General features: G+C 41.4%; 2 long non-coding RNA genes across 6 annotated transcripts; both read right to left on the reverse strand.

Moving 5' to 3' along the window:
* Positions 1-628: 628 nt before the first annotated feature.
* Positions 629-10,999, reverse strand: LOC127360515 (uncharacterized). Of its 5 annotated transcripts, none has more exons than XR_007883770.1 (9): positions 10,034-10,999; positions 9,136-9,917; positions 8,809-9,017; positions 7,974-8,090; positions 7,447-7,621; positions 7,032-7,103; positions 6,397-6,545; positions 6,021-6,236; positions 1,594-1,688 (listed from the first exon to the last, which is right to left on the reverse strand). It is a non-coding gene; the product is annotated as an uncharacterized LOC127360515 (long non-coding RNA). The 5 variants fall into 5 exon arrangements; XR_007883772.1 differs by having other exon boundaries at positions 9,136-10,665; positions 10,936-10,991; XR_007883771.1 differs by lacking the exon at positions 1,594-1,688 and adding an exon at positions 629-1,580 and having other exon boundaries at positions 9,136-10,999.
* A 2,735-nt stretch (positions 11,000-13,734) lies between these two features.
* Positions 13,735-16,100, reverse strand: LOC127360517 (uncharacterized). Its single transcript, XR_007883775.1, has 3 exons — positions 15,923-16,100; positions 14,100-14,167; positions 13,735-13,805 (listed from the first exon to the last, which is right to left on the reverse strand). It is a non-coding gene; the product is annotated as an uncharacterized LOC127360517 (long non-coding RNA).
* Positions 16,101-16,104: the final 4 nt, after the last annotated feature.

Consider the following 16,104-nt stretch of genomic DNA (forward strand, 5'->3'; position numbering starts at 1 on the left):
CAGTAGCCTCAAGACAGGATTTTTATAACTAATTTTATTTCAGGCTAACACTGAGATCTCCCCTCTGTGTTCCATGTAATGTCCATCATAGTGAAAGAGGGAAAGAAGTGGTGCTCTTACATCCCAGCACAAACAATAGATGTGTTATACATGTTTTGTTGTGGTTAATGACTCCTCTGTGTGTGACAGTCCAGCCTCAGATTAGGCAAAATCAGTAGTCTTCTTCTTCTGTGTTGTAAACTTTCTCTCTTTTTCTCACCGCAGCGTCCACCCTCTGCTGTGTTAAGTCAAGTGATGATACTGCTCTAAGTGACCAACATCATCCAGGAGAAGGCAAAACTCATGTGTATTCCCATCTACAAGAAAGACCGAGGACACATCACCAAACCATCCAGAACTACACAGAAGCCGAGAGACTGAATCAATTTCAAAACGTCAAACACAGGCTGACAATTACAGTCAGTGTGTGGCTGATGGGTCTGGCATTAGTGCCTTAGTTTGTCATAACAAAGCTGACTCCAGCCCATCACTTAACAGCAACATGGTGGACTCATAATTTATCGGTCATTATGTTTGTGACCTGTGGGAACAAGGACATGTTTGAACACAGTTGTTTGCTAAAATACTGTGAGCGACAAGCGTTTTATTAGATTTTTTAAAATTTTATCATAATCTTAATCTATTTTTCTATTTATACAATGCAAGACCTTTTGTACTGTCACTGCTCCTACAATTTGATGGAAATGAAAACTTTTCTTACAAAAACTCTTTGCAGCCGTTTCATTTAACTGTAATTTCAGTTGTCTGACTGTAGTCCACATTTCCAGGCATCATATTGTTACTATTTTCTGTAGGTTTTTGCTCCCAACTGACAACCTCTAACCTGCAGAGAAGATGAGAAGTTCTGATGACATGATTACTAAGTTTCTATATAGTTTGACCTTTCACCTCCAGGAGGTGAGGCAGCATGTGTTAATGTCCCAGTTCCACATATCTTACAGCCCCTGCAGCACAGGCACAACAAAATATATAAAATAAATAAATATATACAGATATAAAATAATTGATAATGTATACAGATATAAAATATCTACAGATTTAAAATATACATAAGTACAATATATACAGATATAAAATATATCACTCCACTCAGCAATGCTTAACTACAAATCCTCAATTGGATGGGAACCTAGACAATTTCCCCTCCCTTGGTCCGTGTGCACGCTGCCCCTCCTCTTCTATTCAGTAAAATGTTTCCATTTCTGATCCCTGCTTTTCCGCTGCATCCGTCATGATCATCAGGCACTCAGGGTCGGTGTCTGATTCAAAGGCTTGGGCACGTCTCCTCATCTTTCTGACCCTTGTCCTTCTTTCCTTTGCTTTTCTTCCCTCCCTGCTGCTCCGAAAAGCCGCCTTCTCATCTTCATTAACTCCTTCTCTCCTTCAGAGAGCTCAGACACAGAGTACATGCTGTCAGCATACATTGGTTCCTCACCCCCAGAGTCTGAGGTGGAGGCAGGATGCGGGTCCACCGTTTCCTCCATGAGGGCTTTCATCCTCAGGCTGCAAACCTCCATGGCCTCCTTAATGAACGGAAGAGCACAGTCATATTTTTCTGCCATCGCCATGTCATGGCACATGGCAGCCACAACCTGACCAAACTCATCCTTGGACAGCTGTCTCCGTGCCTTGGAAGGAGGAAATGGTTTATAAATTCACTGTCACATACAGATGACAAACAGAGGGTGAACATTAGTCTTCAAAATGTTATGTTTGTTTCATTTTTTAGCATTAAAAAGCCACCTGGGGTGGATCTGACATGACACTTCCACTTCCAGAACCATTATGCTTTCAATTACAGCTTAAATATTTAGTAATGTTCCTTCCAAAAGCAAGTCTGTGAATATTCTCCATCATCCAGTTCATAGTTATCTCAAGGAAATCAATTAAATGCAACTGGACTTGGTTATAAGTCTTTGATTCTGATACAAGTTTCATCGTCATCATCATATATGATGACAAGTTTCGGGTCTGATATCAAAGGCCAAAGCTTCGACATGTTTGCTGGACCCCATGCCAACTCCAAGGCCTACCTCCCTGCCCTCTGCCCTTTCATCACTGACATAATAAACTCCATCCTAGCATCTGGTGTTGTTTCCCCCAGTTTCAAAACTGCTTCCATCACTCCCATCTTAAAGAAGCCTGGTCTGGACCCTGATGATCTCAGCAACTTCCAGCCGATCTCCAACCTGCCTTTCCTCATCAAGGTTCTGGATAAAGCAGTGGCTGCCCAGCTTCACCAACATCTGTCTGACCATGAGCTCTACGAACCCCTGCAATTCAATTCAATTCAATTTAATTCAATTTTATTTGTATAGCGCCAATTCATAATAGAAGTTATCTCAGGACACTTTTCAAATAGAGCAGGTCTAGACCGAACTCTTTAACATTAATTACAGAGACCCAACAGTACCACCATGAGCAAGCACCTGGCGACAAGGGCAAGGAAAAACTGCCTGTTAAAAGGCAGAAACCTAGGACAGATCCTCCGGCTCTAGGTGGGTGGTTAATGCCATCTAGAGTAACTATATCTTTAGACAGTGAGTCTCTAAGGTTTTTGGGGCCAAGAACAAGAATTTCGTTTTTTTCTGAGTTTAACATCAGAAAATTGCAGGTCATCCAGGATTTTATGTCCTTAAGACATGTTTGTAATTTAGATAATTGATTAATTTCATTGGGCTTGATCGATAGATATAACTGCGTATCATCTGCATAACAGTGAAAGTTAATGGAGTGATTCCTAATAATGTTGCCTAAAGGGAGCATATATAAAGTAAATAGTATTGGTCCAAGTACAGAACCTTGTGGAACTCCATGACTAACTGTAGTATTTATTGAAGATTCATCGTTAACATGTACAAACTGCGAGCGATCTGATAAATATGACTTAAACCAGCTTAGTGCGGTTCCTTTAATGCCAATTTGATGCTCAAGTCTCTCTAAAAGAATATTATGGTCAATGGTGTCAAATGCAGCACTAAGATCTAATAATACAAGTACAGAGACAAGTCCATTGTCAGAAGCAGTCAGAAGGTCATTATTAACTTTAACCAGAGCTGTCTCTGTGCTATGATGAACACTAAATCCTGACTGAAAATCCTCAAATAAACTATTGTTATGCAGAAATTCACACAACTCTTTGGCGACTACTTTCTCCAGAATCTTAGAGAGGAGGGGGAGGTTAGAAATCGGTCTTTAGTTGGCTAAAACCCCTGGGTCAAGAGTGGACTTTTTAAGAAGGGGTTTAATTACAGCTACTTTAAAGGACTGTGGTACATATCCTGATAATAAAGAAAGATTAATCATATCCAGTAAAGAAGTGCCAATTAAGGGAACAACTTCTTTAAGCAGCCTAGTTGGGATCGGGTCTAATCGACAGGTTGATGGCTTCAATGAAGAAATGATTGAAGTTAACTGATGAAGATCGATAGCAGAAAAACAGTCTAAATATATATCTAAGTTTACATTGACAGAAGTCCCTGAACTTGGAGAGCCACTGGTAACTGTTGATGGCAGTTGGTGATTAATTTTTTCTCTAATAGTAATAATTTTATTATAGAAGAAGCTCATGAAGTCATTGCTACTTAAGTTTATGGGGATATGTGGCTCAATAGAGCTGTGACTCTCTGTCAGCCTGGCTACAGTGCTGAAGAGGAACCTAGGGTTATTCTTATTTTCTTCTTCTTATTAGTGCTGAGTAATAGGCTCCTCTGGCATTACGGAGGGCCTTTCTATAAATTTTAAGATTATCTTGCCAATTTGAGCGATATTCTGATCATTTGGAAGAGCGCCATTTCCTTTCAGATTTTCTAGCTATTTGTTTTAACTGGCGGGTTTGGTGGTTATACCAAGGTGCTAGTCTCCTATGTTTTAATAATTTCCTTTTTATAGGAGCGATAGAGTCTAATGTTGATCGTAGTGAGCCTGTAGCACTATCGACAAGATTATCAATTTCAGAGGGACTAAAGTCGTTATAGGACTCTGTTAAATTCAGACATGGCATTGAATTAAACACTGAAGGAATCCCCTCCTTAAATTTAGCTACAGCACTGTCAGATAGACATCTGCTGTAGGACGTTTTGCCTAATGGCTTATAATCTAATAGTATGAATTCAAAAGTTATTAAATAATGGTCATAGGTAGGAAAGGATTATGTGGGAAGACTATTAAATGTTCAATATCAATGCCATATGATAAAACAAGGTCAAGAGTGTGATTAAAACAATGAGTTGGTTTATTTACACTCTGACAGAAGCCAATTGAGTCTATTAATGATATAAATGCATTACTAAGGCTGTCATTGTCAACATCAGGTGAGTCCTGAACCATCCCTTAGTTATGCTGCTATAGGCCTAGACTATCGGGGGATTTCCCATGGTGCACTGAGCTACTCTCTTCCTCTCTCTTTCTGCACTCATTCATGTCCCTTTCATGCATGTTACTAACTCCACTTCTTCCCCGGAGTTCTTGTGCTTTCTCGTCTCGCAGGTTCTCATGGATCCTGGTGGAGCCTCCTGCCATGGTCCTGCTTGACTGCCATTGCCAATACTGTTGTTGCTGTGCACCTGTCTGTCTGTCTGTCTGTCTCTCTCTCTCTCTCTCTCTCTCTCTCTCTCTCTCTCTCTCACCCCAACTGGTCGAGACAGACGACCACCCACCTAGAGCCGGAGGATCTGTCCTAGGTTTCTGCCTTTTAACAGGCAGTTTTTCCTTGCCCTTGTCGCCAAGTGCTTGCTCATGGTGGTACTGTTGGGTCTCTGTAATTAATGTTAAAGAGTTCGGTCTAGACCTGCTCTATTTGAAAAGTGTCCTGAGATAACTTCTGTTATGAATTGGCGCTATACAAATAAAATTGAATTGAATTGAACATCCACATGAATATTAAAATCACCTACAATAATTACTTTCTGTTTTAAGGACTAAACTTGATAGAAACTCAAAAATTCAGATCTAAAATCAGAGTACGGTCCAGGAGCGCGGTACACTATAATAAATAGAACTGGCTGCAGTGTTTTCCAGTTTGGGTGAGAAAGACTAAGAACAAGGCTTTCAAATGAATTATAATTTAGCCTACAGCCTACAGAGCACACCACAGCACAGAGATCGCCCTCATCAAAATAACTAGTGACCTTCTCATCGCTGCAGACTCTGGCAAAATCAGTATCCTCATTCTCCTCAACCTCTACACAGCTTTTGACACTGTTTCCCACACAATCCTTCTCAAATCCCTATCCCATGACCTTGGCATAACCGGTACAGCCCTTACATGGTTTCAGTCCTATCTAGCCAACCCTGGACACCTTTCAATCATTCCTCAAAACCCACCTCTTTGCCATGGCCTTTTCCCATCAGTCTTGGCTCAGTCTGTCACTCAGTCTTTCCTTCCCTCTCTCCCTTAATCTGTTCCTTTAACCCCACCCCAAACCCCTGCTAATTCTCATGTAAAGCGCCGTGGGTATTTTGAAAGGCGCTATATAAATACAAGTTATTATTATTATTATTATTATTATGATCGTCATCAACACCACTCAAATTATGCTATGCTATTGTTAAGCTATTTTTTAGATCGAGAGTCATAAGACTTAGACAAAGCACACCCAGATGGTGCTCAATTCTACTGAGCATGGATGGCTCCGGAGATTCATCAGACTCCTTTAGAGTGCATATTCAAAAATACCTTTGATATTTCCCAACAATGAGGGAAAAGTGCACCGGAGGCTTGGCCTGGTGTTGAAGGCAGCATGGACCGACACAAAGGAACCACAGGGAAATTCAATCGAATGCAAATGGACTTGGTTATAAGTCTTCCAAAGACTTTTGGTTCCCCTTAAAAAACCATTACACTTCCACTTTCAGCTCCTGGATTTAGTAATGGTCCTTAGACATGAGTAAGGTTATGCTAACACTTAACCCTGATTGATGGTGGAGGGTGGTGGGTTAGGGTGAAAGGTGCCGCTCACCTGACTTCTCACCCTGGAGTGGATCTGGTTGAATGTCACAGTACTGGTGAGTCCTGAGTCGCTCCACGCCGCATTCAGCAGAAGGCCCAGCTTCCAGTGCTCTTTTCCCTCCATATTATGGAAAACAAGAGGCACTTTTGGGTAGACTCAATCGAGCACTCTGATGAATACCATCTGGGCGTGCCCATATGTGGCCTGGGTCTTGTTACTCTCAATCTAAAATACACATAAAAAATAATGCAACTTGACTTGGTGATGATGATCATATATGATGATGATAAAAGTTGTATGAGAGGTGAAATATCTTCAAAGACATAACCAAGTCTAGTTGTGGTCAACTAAATTTCCTTGCCACAGGTAATCATGTTTAACTCACCCACACCATGTAAAAGCCCTCCTTTTCTTCTCGCTCCCAGACCTCTTTCTTTGTCAGGCTGCAGTACACCACTGGCCAGTGTCCAGTGACGATAAGGTAACCCTGCAGGAGCTCTACGGTGACCAATTGTACCTTTTCCTGCATTTGCTCTGGAAAAGAAAAAAATTATTAGTCTTTCATTAGGGGCAGCTGTGGCTCAGGAGGCAGAGTGGTCATCCACCAACTGGAAAAGATGGTGGACACGTCGAAGCATACTTGAGCAACCCCAATTGCTCCTGGTGGCATAGCCATCAGTACATGCATGAATGTGTGTGAATGGGGTTAATGCTGACTAGAGTTGGACAGCGCTTTGAATGGTCGCAAGGACGAGGAATCTGTCCATTTTTGTATGGCCCACGAAAGCAAGAAAGGAGCCTCCTCTTCTACCTTTGTCATACTTTGGGATTTCCTAAAGCTCTTGAGACTCTTAATGGGTGTTTTGGGACCACAATTAAAGTTGTGCATTAGCTTGACTGAAATCAAATTTCATATTGCAAACTCGCAAATTACAGTTTGCCTCAGAGGGCTTTACAATCTGTCCTTCACCAAAAGAAAAACCCATCAGTAACAAAGCAAAGGATAAGGAGGATACTTACTCAGCAGAGCAGGGGTCCTCATCGTTGCCACCATGATGAATGTTTGCTCCTCCGAGGCACTGACCAGTTTCCCTGGTCATACACATGACAAACATTGAGCAGACATTAATAGGAAGATTTTTCAGTTTGTTTTGTTTTTTGTCAATGAAATAAGCTTCCCTGAAAGATAGAAAGATTTACTTTATTGATTGCAAACTGGGGAATTGTTTAATGAAAAGACTTTTAAGACTTCCAATTTCAGCTTCCAGATTTAGTAGTGTTCCTTCGAAAAACCATCACCCTTCCAATTTCAGCTTCCAAATTTACTAGGCTTTCTTCCCAAACCATTAGGCATTTACCTTAAAACTTCAACTAATTATTACTTCACTTATGTCTCTTTTTCCTCTTGACCCCCCGCCTATGAACCACCACCTACCCCAGAAAGTCCGACTGCAGTCTCTTGATGCAGTCTTTGGCCAATCCGGGTGGCTGTCAGGAGGTTTTCTTTTCAGTGAAAGAGCTCTACGTGGGAGGGGAAGGTCTTTGCGTTGCTGAGCATATTCTTGACTGATGTTGGTTTATACCCAGCCTTCTTCAATGCAGTTGGCCAACTAGAGAACAAAGAGAACCATTTTAGCAACTTATGAGTCATACACCAACCTGGGCCACTGCAACAAGTAAGTCAAGTCACTGGTGTCGACCTCCATTCAAACTTTATTTGGATAGCTCAAACTGAAAGATTGCCTCAGAGGCATGTACAATCTGTAAATAGAGGGTGACCTCTATCTTCCCCCCCAAAATAAAAACCCTTAACAAGGAATAGAAATGGAAGAAACCTCAGGAGAGGCCACAGAGAAAGGGTGCCTCACCTAGGTGCAGTAGAACTTACACCTGTACTCTTATAGCACATGAACAGAATCAAGTGCACTTGGCACACTGTGTACATTATAAATTGTCACCGACCTTAAGGTCAAGGTCCAGCCTGGACACCATTGGTGGCATTGGGTTTGTTGCCCTCAACTCTCTCAGCCTTTGCACGTAGTGGGCCTGCTTTGCTTGAAACAAAGCACCATCCACTTCCTGTGAGGTATTTCAATAAAGAAAGGTCTTTAATTTCCAAAGCAATGATATACATAGCATAAATCAAATCAAACTTGTATAGACCAAATTCACAAATCACAGTTTGCCTTGGAGGGCTATGGTGAGGACAGTATATAGTGATTATAATGAAATGTATATACACAGAAAACACTACTGTGAGATAACTACTTCTCCAAATGTACTCCCCCGCCAGAGGAGAGTTTTTTTCCTCTCAAGCTAGAAGGCTGAAAGTTTTGTCAGTGATTCTGCACTCTAGTCCTGTGGTGATTTGAAGCCTCTCAGTCTTTTCATCTGCAATACATTTGAATTTTTCCAACAGTTTTAGGCCAATATAGCTCCAAATGAGCTGAACTTGTCAGGAAGCACTTATATTACATGTCCAAACCAGATTCTAGACCCTTAGTCATTTCTAAAGCTACTTCCACCACGACCACACAACTTCCCCATATTTTATTGCAAAAACACCCAACTTTGAGACACTTAATTTATTTAAAAATACATAGTTGGCTAGAGAATGACTGAGACCTGTTTGGCCAAATATGGGTCTATGGGATACAGTCATGACACCTTTGTCTCACACAACAGGGAGTTTTTTAAGTATGACTCCAGCATTCATGCGATTATTATCAAGGATTAATATCATAGTGCCCTATTATCTGACTAGAGCACTACGCTCTCAGAATGCAGGATTACTTACTAAGTCTTAAAAAACAGAATAGGAGCAAAAGCCTTCAGTTATCAAGCTCATCTTTGGTCGAATCATCTTCCAGTTTCAGTCTGGGAGGCAGACACCCTCTTCAACTTTAAGAGTAGATTTAAGACCTTCCTTTTTGACAAAGCTTATAGTTAGGCCTTCTCCTCCTTCTCCTCACTCGGTGGTGGTCACAGGGATGGGATGGTGGAGTGCTTGGGAAAAAAACAAAAACAACAAAAATAATACAAAATAAATAAACATATAAAAACACAAATAACATATCACAAACAAGTGCTATGAAATGACACGGACAGGCCAGGCAATGCATACCTTGTAGGGGACGGTTGGATGCAGGCTCCAAATCCTGAGATTCTTCTTCTTCTTGTATTCCCCCTGGATCTGTAGCTGCTGCAACCCCGCCTGCGACACGCCCCCCAAGCACATTTATCTCCATTCTGGATGATGGCCACACAGGAGATGAAGGTCAGGGTCTTCAGGAGCAAACCTCTCTTCATCTCCTTTAGGAGCCTCTGTAACACTGTTTCCATCCGGGGCATGCCGTGCTCTCAGTGCACCTTCAGGTGTATCGAATAGCAGAGGGAGCGCCACTGAATCTCGCCAATGACTTCGAGAGTCTTGGAGGCCACGTGAAGAAGGCTGTGGTATCTGTTAGGTTCTCTAGAGACTTGGACCCCAAAGCAAAGACACAGTCTCTGGTGTGTGGGAACTGAAGATATTTAATAGTTATCCAAAACAAAACCGGAACTGAAACGGGCAGGTGAGGCAAGGAGCTGGCTGGCAGGAGGATGTCTTCAGAAGACTTGCACAGGCAAAACTAGACGTGGGTAAGTAGCAGAACAGCAGAGAGCCGGAGAAGAGACCGGGCTAATGAAGTGGAGGGAATGGCCTGAGTGAAAACAGGTGTGCCAACAGGAGGAAGCCAGCCACACCACCCTGCCCCACACAAGCTCTGCAAGAGAACAGAAAGGGGAGGGGGAAGAGAGAGAACAAAAAGAGAAGCACAACAACAAAGACATAATAAACCAAACCATAACAGTATCTGTGGTCTGGTGTGGGGGAGACAGACTTGCGGGAGCCGACATGATCTCAATCTGCCAGAAAAGAAAAGAAAATAGACATGTCTGTCTAATGATACGGTTGATTAATGAAAAATGAATATATCAAGTCAGAAACAAACAAACAATTTAATATGTACATGTATACATACCTTGACCTTTGACCCCAACGTTTCCTTCCTGCTCAATTAATCTTTGAAAAGAGCAAAAATTCACTTGACTATCTGTATACAGTTGATTAATTAAAATAAATGAACAAAGAGATGAAGTGATACATGATTTCTTATATACATATACAAATATAATTAAAAACTTATCAAATAGACTTGTAATCAGGAATCCTCCTGCACACCAACACACTTAGAAACTCTCTGTGGAAACCCGCTACAGGTTGAGTCATATGTGGTGTGGCATCACTTGTGCTGCCAGGTTAGGGGCAGCGCCTGCCCTCCGGTGGCACCTGATGGGATCTGCACCCCAGCACACTTAGGATTTGGCTATGATGATTTGTAACCCTAAACCCAACCCAGATCTTAAGCCCTAAACTTAACCCTTCACCCTTATCCAGGCCGTAAACATAACCATAATTCCAAATCCTAAACCTATCCTTGATCCTAAGCCCTAAACATAACCCCACCCAAATTTCATGATCATTTATTTGCATGATTAATAATTATAAGACCCCAGACAAGCACACAGGCGTCTTGGCTCTTCCACATCATCGTTCTGTCTGTTAGTGTTGTTGTAGTTGTTGTTGTTGTTATTGTCAGTGTGTGCCTTGGCTCTGTACAGGAAGGGTGATGAAAACATTTATTTTACAGTTGTTCTGCAGCACACAAAATCAGGGAATAAAAATAAACTTTTTGCAGTTTGAACTGTTTTAATAAAGGAAACCAAATTGAAAAACAAAATCTTATAAATAATATTTTTTACTTACATAATTACCAAAATAAACATCTCAAACAAAACAAAAATCTTAATGACCCCAAACTTGCTAAATGTACTTGTACTGATGGAGAACAATAATGAGAATGAAGTACATCAAAATAATTACAATCATTATTATAAGAAGTAGGAGCACATCCCACAGGTCCCATGCTCGTCCACATAGCACTCCCAATCTAAAAGGAAAACAAAACCACATTATTGTATTATAGTACAAACATCACTTGATTCAGCATCATACTATTTGAAATAATTATTAGTGGTGGGACTCGATTAAAAAAATTAATCTAATTAATTAGAGGCTTTGTAATTAATTAATTTAAATTAATCGCATATCAATATTTGACACGAGAAGCAACATTTTTCAATTTAAATGGAATTTAGCTTCCTGAAAGCTTGGTGGATGAAGCTTTTTGTGAGTCTCGTGGAGCGGGCACGGAGGCTCCTGTCCCTTCTTCCAGAAGGCAGGAGGCTGAACAGTGTGTGTGCAGGGTGGCTGGCGTCGCTCACAATCGAGGTAGCTTTCTTGTAAGGAAGGGAGTGGGGCACCAATGATCCTACCAGCTGTGTTGACTATACGTTGCAGTGCTTTCCTGCTGTATTCAGTGCAGCTCCCGCCCCACACAGCTGGACAGGATACTTTCAATGGTGCCCCGGTAGAATGTGCACATGATGGGTGGGGGGAGCTTTTGCTCGCTTGAGCTTGCGAAGGAGAGGTAGAGGCCGTTGGGCTTTCTTCACCAGTGATGCAGTGTTGGTGATCCAGGAGAGGTCCTCGCTGATGTGCACCCCCAGGAATTTGGTGCTGCTCACTCTCTCCACAGCAGCACCATCGATGGTCAGTGGTGGGTGTTCGGTGTGGTCTCTCCGGACGTCAACAACAATCTCCTTGGTTTTGCTGACATTCAGCAGGAGGTTGTTGTCTCTGCACCACGTGGTCAAAAGGTTGACCCCCTTCCTGTAGTGGGTCTTGTTGTTCTTGGTGATGAGATCCACCAGAGTTGTGTCATCGCAAACTTCACCATGTGATTGGTGCTGTAGGTTGGTGTGCAGTCGTGAGTCAGCAGGGTGAAGAGCAGGGGACTGAGCACACAGCCTTGGGGGGGCCCCTGTGCTGAGCGTGATGCTGCTCTTGGTGTTGTTGCCGACTCGTACCGTTTGTGGCCTCTCACTGAGGAAGTCAAGCAGCCAGTTGCAAAGGGAGGTGTTGAGCCCCAGCTGGTGCAGTTTATAGATGAGTTGTTGTGGAATTATGGTGTTGAATGCTGAACTAAAGTCTATGAAAAGCATTCTCACATGTGAGTCTGTTGTGTCCAGGTGGGTGAGGGCTGGGTGGAAAGCAGAGCAGATTGCATCCTCTGTGGAACGTTTGGCTGGGTATGCAAACTGAAAGGGGTCCAGGATGGGGGGGAGGATGGACTTGATATGAGACATGACTAGCCGTTCAAAATACTTCATGATGATGGGGGTCAGTGCCACAGGGCGATAGTCATTGAAGCAGGATGGAACAGGTTTCTTTGGTACAGGTATGATGATGGTGGCCTTGAAATGTGATGGGACAGCAGTTTGACTCAGAGAAGTGTTAAAGATATCCGTGAAGATGTCCTTAAGCTCCTCTGAGCAGTCCTTCAGCACACGGCCTGGGATGTTGTCTGGGCCTGTTGCTTTGCGGGGGGTTGATGGTGGAGAGTGACCTCTTCACACTGGCAGCAGACAGGCACAGAGCCTGATCATGGGGAGGGGGTGGAGTTTTCTGTGGGCTTGTGTTATTTGTAGCTTCAAACCGTGCGAAGAAGCTGTTGAGGTTGTTGAGCAGAGAGATGTTGTCGTTGCAGATCTGGGGCGCGGGCTTGTAGTCCGTGATGGTCTGAATGCCCTACCACAGGCTCCGCGTGTCTCTGCTGTCTTTGAAGTTTAAAAAAAAAAATGTTTTGGGGGGGGGTACAATATCTGGCAGACAGGTAAACAGTCTGAAATAATATGTTTCGCCCCATATCTTTGGCTAGAAGAGAAGAAACTTGTTCATAATCACAGAGGATATAGAGTAGTATCTGAAGTTCACATAAAATAAATTATTTGATGGTCAGGCTTCATCTGTCTATTATAATACATTTCGAGTGAAGTAGATTTCATAGACGTAATTGAAGCCAGAAAACAATCACAGTGATCTTGATTTTGGATATCGACGTTTATTTAGTTCGACAAATTTCATACCAGGACTTGAATTACAGCGTGTTATATGTCAAATCACATGAGGAAATGGTTTTCCCGTTCAGTACGTAGTACGACGTACAAAATAATAAAAGCATTTATTTTGATGGGTGGGCCATGTTGCAAAACCTCGTAGATAATTACAACACCAGAACATTGAATTAAACAATGCAATTGTTATTAGTTTTAATTTACTTGGGTGAAAGCAAGCGCAACGCTGTTCCTACGCCTTCGCTGAATGAATGCACGCTCCCGCGGCCAGGGGAAACACTTTCTGGCGGGGATACCTACATTGGCACAACACACCTGGAACTCGCGCAACGAGCAACGTTACGCACTGTTTGGAATGCAAAAATAAATTTAAAATTAATTGTGTTATTTATTTATTTTTTCTGTAATTAATTAATCGTAATTAACGCAATAAAGTCCCAGCCCTAATAATTATATATATTTAAAGTAGAAACTGCACATGCCTATATGGTGCATCTTGGGGAGATCCTTGTTGTTGTTGTTGTTGTTGTTGTTGTTGGATCTCAAGTCGGATGGAGGGGCCTTCATTTGGCATCTGCATCCTCATTTCTATTGCATGATCTATCAATGTGTCAGTTAGATATAAACAATTTTAGAAAGTTTAACCTCTGTCTGACTAAATTAATTTTAGAAAGCAAACACAAGTACAGCAAACAAATTAACATGCCTGGCATTGCTGAGTGACTTGCTGTTGACACGCCCGACTTCCTGTTGACACGCCTGACTTCCTGTTGACACCTGCATAAAAAGGACCTTTTTAAAGGATTTTTTAGTGCTTTGGATGCTGAATCTGGCTGAACTAGGAATTAGAATTCAAACCAAAGCTGCAAGCTTTTATTATTTTTTATTTGATTTTATGAATTAAGTAGAAGGTAGATTGAAATTTGGAAAATAAAATTGATATTCCACATTTACATCTATCTCATAACATTTTCATTTTAAAAGAAAATGCAATAAAAACGACTTTTTAAAAGTTAAAAAATGCATAAAAATGAGAAAAATCTATAAATTACAGAGCTAACACTTACTCACCACTTACTCACCAGTGCTCCTTCTGTAGCTCCTACTTCTGTAGCTCCTACTTCTGTAGCTCCCACTTCCTGTTGACAGAGGAAGTCCATGTTTTCATCTACAGGCATTCATTATACAATAGATTGAAACATGGAAGGTAAGAACATTACTGATTGAATTTAAACTTGGAAATTATGTTGTGTATGTTTTTTCTACTTCTTATGACATAGGAAGTAGATTTTCCTAGATCTATTTTTATCCAACATGTTTATGGTAAATTATTAAATACACTACACCTGCACATTCTGTATGACATTTATTAAACTAGAAAATTCCTAAAGAAATTTTGATTGTGCCTTGCTCTGACCCGTCACTCTGGCCCATACATTACTGACACTGCCGAGTAGTTTACAGTATGTGACCTCTACCATCGCTTAGGTGTGTGACAGATCAAGCTTTCAACATCTGTGTGTGTGTTCATATGAGAGAAAAAAAAAGACTGTTCAAAATGTTGACAGTTTGCAATATTGGAAATATTGTGGAAATTGTTTTTGTGAACGAAAACAAATTGACACTACTCAGTGACACTACTAGTAATTTCATGTCATATTATTTATTTGAACGTTTTTCAATGGAGCCAATAACATTCGTCCCATAACTGTCCTCCAATCAAAGTTATTAAATGTCAAATCAGGTCACGAAATGCGAGAGCAACTTGTTGTTACGGCGATGACGTACGAAAGGAAGAGTTGAGGGGACAGAGAGGCAGGTCAGAGAGCAGAGAGGGTGCGTCTATATTTACCCATATTTTCTATTTATCGCATCCTCTCTCCTCTGTCCTTCACCATGGCACACACATAATACACGGTTAATCAGCATTCTCACCTGTGTTTAATTCGGCGTATACTTTATCCACCAACCACCCCGTATTTTAATAATGAATCGTGTTTTATTCCATCTATTCCCATGATCTCCTCCCACTGAAATAGCAAGCCTGGTAATGAGTTGATGCGACAAAGTCGGCCCAATATTTTGTATTTATGGATTATATTGATGGCGAATTGACAAGAAGATTGTTGAGATATGATGACTTTTTTTCCCTTTGTTTCTACAGTTATGTGCTTTTATGTGACCGCAAATAATTGTTAATATATGAGATTTCTTAAATGGAGCTTGGCATAATATTGTCCCGCGATTTATGCAGGAAGGGCCATGGTTTAATTAAAATTGCTAAAGTAACTAAATAAGTAATAACCACAATGATGGGAATAATAAGTATGTAGTAATAATGATAATAATAATAACAACAACAACAATAAGAAGAAGAAATGGTATCAATAACACTGATAACAATAGTTATATTGATGAGTAAAATATAATTAAAAAAGAAAACTATTCTTAATGTGCAGTCATAGGCAGTGTAGGTTGTTGAAACCTTTAGTGTCCAGCAGAGCCCCTACCTGTTAGCATACAGTGAACACTGAGGAAAACATTAACGCTAGCTACTGCTAGCATTTTAATACCTACTCATTCACTTTAGCTAGCACACATAAGCACATTAACCATAGCTACGCGCTAATTGTTAGCTACGAGCTAAGCGCTAGCTACGCGCTAATTGCTAGCTACGAGCTAAGCGCTAGCTACGCGCTAATTGCTAGCTACGAGCTAAGCGCTAGCTACGCGCTAGCTTTGGTTAATGTGTTTAATTGTATTATGCACCTGAAGGAGTGCTAATGTAAATTAAGTTACGGCTCATAGCAGGGTAACATATTTAAGGAGCTAGTATTTTAATACCTTCTAATTCTCTTTGGCTAGCCAGGTAGCTAGCGCTAGCATATTAATACCTTGTCATCCTGTGTAGCTAACCATGTGGGTGTCCCAGGCAGACCTTTGGTTGTCCTGGCAACCAGGGCAGGCCACGGCAGCTGCGCACTCTCTCTCTGTCTCTAACACCTGAGAGACACAGAAAATCTTAAAATGAATCCCCTTGAACCATATGGGCCAGGAACGACCGAAATGAAAACCG

Source organism: Dicentrarchus labrax, unplaced genomic scaffold (genome assembly GCF_905237075.1).
Source record: "Dicentrarchus labrax unplaced genomic scaffold, dlabrax2021, whole genome shotgun sequence".
NCBI lineage: Eukaryota > Metazoa > Chordata > Actinopteri > Moronidae > Dicentrarchus > Dicentrarchus labrax.